This window comes from Helianthus annuus, chromosome 7 (genome assembly GCF_002127325.2).
Source record: "Helianthus annuus cultivar XRQ/B chromosome 7, HanXRQr2.0-SUNRISE, whole genome shotgun sequence".
Classification (NCBI taxonomy): Eukaryota; Viridiplantae; Streptophyta; class Magnoliopsida; order Asterales; family Asteraceae; genus Helianthus; species Helianthus annuus.
The window spans coordinates 143,090,984-143,096,061 of record NC_035439.2 but is presented as its reverse complement, the minus strand read 5'-3'; the positions used below and the strand labels follow the sequence as shown (position 1 = coordinate 143,096,061).

Genomic DNA, 5,078 nt, shown 5'->3' with positions numbered 1-5,078 from the left:
TTATTTAGGGTGTAAGCCTGTGTCTACTCCTATAGAGCCAAGCAATTTAGTTAATTCTAAAACAGAAAACAATACTGATTGTGTTGATGTTACTAATTACCAAAAGTTAATTGGTAAACTGATCTATTTGTCGTTGACTCGCCCTGACATTAGCTATGCAGTTCAGTTCCTTAGTCAGTTTATGCATAGTCCTACAGAAGGACATCTTAGAATTGCTTTGAGGTTGTTGAGGTATTTGAAGTCCAGTCCTGGGAAAGGTATCATGTTTAAAAAAGGTGCAGATTTTTTGTTAACGTGTTATGCTGATTCTGACTGGGCAAAGTGTCTAGTCAGCAGGAAATCTGTAACTGGGTTTTGTGTTTTCTTAGGATCAAATTTGATATCCTGGAAAAGCAAAAAACAGAGTACAGTTTCTAGGTCATCGGGTGAGGCTGAATACAGGGCCATGTGTTCAGCTACGTGTGAGCTTATTTGGCTTGTTAATGTTCTAAGTGAATTGCAAATAACTTGTAAGTTACCCATTCAGTTGTTTTGTGACAGTAATGCAGCTATTTCTATAGCTGCAAATCCTGTCTTTCATGAAAGAACGAAGCATTTTGAGATTGATCTATATTTTTTAAGAGAAAAAATCTCTTCTGGGTTTGTGAAAACTGAGAAGGTTGATGCTGAAGGTCAATTAGCTGATGTTTTCACTAAAGGGTTGAGTGTTAACCTTCATGGTTATTTTTGTGAAAAGCTTGGGCTGGTTGACTGGTTTAAACCAAATGGATGAAGGGGGGATGTTAAAATGTCTCGAGATATATTGTGTCATCCATTTGGGCTTCCAAGTTATTTATTGAGTTTGTCATGTTTGGGCTTTGGGCCTGAGTTGTTGGGTTGTTATTTGTCTGTTATGGGTTGTTTAATAATTTGTTACAGGGCCTAAAATATCTAAGGGGCATTTTGTAACTTTGAGGACTATTGCTGGCTTTGTGTGAAAGATCTGGGTCTTGGTGCAAGTTGCTAAGTGCGAGAATATAAAAGGGGCTTGTGTCAGTTCAGAGAGTTCTAGATCTCTCATTTGTTCACTTTCATCATCTTTGTAATAGTTAGGGTTTGTTGGTGTTTTCACCGTTGTATCTTTGATTCTCTCATCTGTTAGAGAGATCTCAGTGTATTGTTGGTATAGATGATCATCAGTGGATGATCATCAACTCTGGTTGTATCGTTCCTCTTTATACTGATCTTACGATTGTAAGATCTTAGGGTTTTGGGGGGTACTTTTCTGGTTTGGGTTAATAAGATTTTTGGTCACGTTTTGTCGCTATTTCTTTGTTTGTGTTTGTTATTTTCTGTTCATCAACCATCATACCATTGTTTTAACACATGGTCTTACGTTTGATGATTAAAATCAACTGAACTGAATTAAAGACGTCAATTGAATCTGCCCAGACGTTTCAGACCCACAATTATTTAAGATGGAATCCATGATTGAATTGGGTGGTCATTTGCGAGTTCAGTTGCCTATAATCAGGTTTGAGTATCGACTTTTGTACGAACCCTTATTCTTGGAATAATAAATGTATGTAATTGTTAAAAAGTTTCAATTTTTATGCTGATTGTGGTTTATATTGTGTTTGATCTTGAATCTTTATGTTGGCAGTGGCAAATTTGCTGTTTCTTGAATCACCAGCAGGAGTTGGTTATTCATATACAAACACTACATCAGATCTGTATAGTTTTGGTGATGCAAGAACCGGTATGAGCCACAAGCTCTCTGCAAAAAGTTTTCCCTTTTTGAGTTGTTCAGAAATATTTTATTGTGTTTAATTAATACTTTTCAAGATTGTTGTACACATAGTTATTAAAGGCGCATAGGCTCCGATTAGGGCCTAGGCGATAGGCGCAAAAAAAGTGTGGGCCCGAGAAAAAAAAAACGCACTTAAATAAAAAAATTAAAAAGTTCAATAAAGGAATAAAGTACTCAAAACTAAAACAATAATGTTCATACTAGCACTTAAAAAGTCTCAGATAACAAAATACTTAAAACCAAAATGTTCATTATCATCTAATTAGTACCAAAAATTCTAAAGAGTAGTGTGTTAGTGAAGAAAAGTAGTACTAAATAGACATTTTTTATTTTATAAAACTACAAAAGATTTCTACATATTAATTTAAATTTTAATGGCATATAATAAATTTTTGTTCAGATGTAATTAGATAAATATAAATTACAGGATCTGGTTTTTAATATTTTTTGGAGATTAAAAAGTTTAATAGTTTGCTAGAATCGTTTGTTTTGAGGTCTTATAAAGAGGAGAATATGAAAAATTTGTCATTAATCGTTTGTTTTGAGGTCTTATAAAGAGGAGAATATGAAAAAATTGTCATTAAAAAAGACCTTAATTAGTATTAACTGCAAGAATTTGTCATTAAAAAAAGACCTTAATTAGTATTAATTGCGCATTAAAAAGTATCATTAAATTTGTTTATGTTGAGGCCTAGAGAAAAATACGAACCATTTATCATTAAATAACAAAATTCCCTAATTAATATCAACTGCCATAAATAATCGCTTTAATTACCTTGGTAACAGAAGCGCATTAAATGCGCTTTGCCCTAAAAAATCGCCTAGGCGCAAAAAGCGCTCGCTTTTAATAACTATGGTTGTACATTAGTTGATTGAACTGCATAAAATTGTGATCTTTTTAGCTTAAAGTTTCTTGATTTTGACTTTTTGGGTGATTTTGGAATCTGGGTATTGTGAATTTGCAGCTAAAGATTCATATGCATTTCTTGTTAACTGGTTTGAAAGATTCCCTCCGTACAAGCATAGAAATTTTTACATTGCTAGAGAAAGTTATGCAGGTTATTATAATCTTATAGCACCCACTAATCTTGTTACATTTACAAAATTTCGGCTTGCGAAATGTTTTCTAATGCTTGTTAAATAACTTAATTTAGGTCATTATGTCCAGCAATTGTCTCAACTTATTTACCGAAGAAACAAAGGAGTAAAGAATCCACCCACAAACCCCCTTTTAGACCCGGAACCAAATAAGCAAAAAAGAGTCGGTTCGAGGTTCTCAATTTACAGGGTAAAATGGTAAAGGTATTAGAGGTTCCGAGTCCAAAATGGTCGGGTCAGATCTTTTAAACAACTCTACTCGTACTATATATTCCCACACCGCTAAATTCTTGTTCTTATACCCTTTTCTAGGGGTGTAAACGAGTCGGGCCGAGCCCGAGCCTTCCACTACTCGAGCTCGGCTCGTGATGTTTTTGTGAAGCTCGAGCTCGAGCTCGGCTCGGTTCGAGCCTAAAATTTTGAGCTCGAACTCGGCTCGTAAGTAAAATCCAAAGCTCGAGTCCGGCTCGGCTCAGCTCGAGATTATTTGAGAACAATTTTAAACGAGTTCCAAGCTCGGCTAGAGCTCGCTTCAATATAGCTTAAACGAGTTAAAGCTTGGCTCGAGCTCGGCCCACCAATGTTATATAATATATATATATATATATATATATATATATATATATATATATATATATATATATATATATATAATTATGTTTAGGCTCGCGAGCCTAAATGATCTTTGTATGCAAAGCTCGAGCTCGATAGCTAAAGGAGTCATATTTCAGGCTCAACCTTGGGCTCGGACTCATTAAAGCTCGACTCGTTCGAGCTTTTTACCGATCCGATCCCGGGTAGCTCTCGAGCCGTTGCGCATCATTTACACCCCTACCCTTTTCACTCTGTCTCTTTGTATGTATCTATGTATATATAAAAAGAGATTAAGGGGAGGAGTGTATGAATATTAGCACCCTAAATATATTATACCGAGACTTAAGAGATATTTATGGGGAACACCCTTCCTGTTTACAGACACAAAACTAATCCCCATGTTAGATTATCATTAGACGTAGACCTTGTCACTCCACATCATATAACATCCACACTGGATGGGTTTGTTATAAAGCCCCTCGCCACACCCTTTAAGTTAAAGGAGGGGGCTTTAAAGCCCTTGCGTGACGTGGCGGTGATGTGGCGCTGAGATGGCGGTGATAAAGCCCCTAGCCACACCCTCCAGCCTAAGTGTAATTATACTGGGAAAATGTTTTTTTTAATTGTTTTGGATAGCCAATCGTGAATCGACCTCTCGAAAGTTGATTAATCTTTCTTTTTAGTTTGTATGCTCTGTTTTTTGTACAATTGCATTCTAATATAACGAGGTTCATTCTTAAGACTGGAAGGTATGGGGGCCGGCTGATGCCCGGCTAGGCCCGGCGCCGGACCCCCACACCGCCCCCCTGGGGCTCGGCTCGGCACAACCGGCCACCCACAGCCGGGGTAGCCGGACCACTTTCTCCTCTTGCCTCTCACATATACCTATACATACACACATATATATACATAAAGGGGTTCATCCCCCACCCCCCTAGGTCCATCCCCTCCAAGCCACTCCTACGTGGCGCCTACGTGGCGGCTCATCCCCTCCAAGCCCATCCTCTCCATACCCTTTAGTCTAATGGCCATAAAAAAGAGCTACAAGGGAGGCATAATGACTGCTATGTCCACCTGGTTGCAGGCTTCAAAGGCTCCGGATATGGTGCCGTTATACAAACATGGGCACTGCACCCAGGTATGTTTTCAGCACTTATGCTTGGGTTTGAAGTCTTATAAATAATGAATGTGTTACTCTAATGGTATAAACGATTCGGACCACTACGACGCTACTTGACATCAGCTCATTAAAAGTCTTAATCGAGCTGACTTTAGACGAGCTCGAGTTTCATATAACAAAGAGTAAACTTCCATTTTGCTCCCTGTTGTTTGGTCACTTTAACGGTTTTGCCCCAACCCTTTAAAAATAGCCATTTTACTCCCTGATGTTTTGGTTTTGTTGCCAGTTTGCTCCCTGCGGGGAGCAAAATGGAAAAACAAACAATTTGGATGAAGTTAGAGGCAGGGAGCAAACTAGCAAAAAAACCGAAACATCAGGGAGTAAAATGGCTATTTTTAAAGGTTTAGAGCAAAACCGTTAAAGTGACCAAACCACAGGGAGCAAAACGGAAGTTTACTCTATAACAAATGAGGAAAG

At 37.8% G+C, this 5,078-nt stretch overlaps 1 long non-coding RNA gene across 1 annotated transcript; it reads left to right on the top strand.

The window, feature by feature from the left end:
• Window positions 1-1,067: 1,067 nt before the first annotated feature.
• On the top strand, window positions 1,068-3,464 carry LOC110868959. The gene is made up of 4 exons (XR_002552887.2): window positions 1,068-1,513; window positions 1,643-1,738; window positions 2,755-2,847; window positions 2,944-3,464. It is a non-coding gene; the product is annotated as an uncharacterized LOC110868959 (long non-coding RNA).
• Window positions 3,465-5,078: the final 1,614 nt, after the last annotated feature.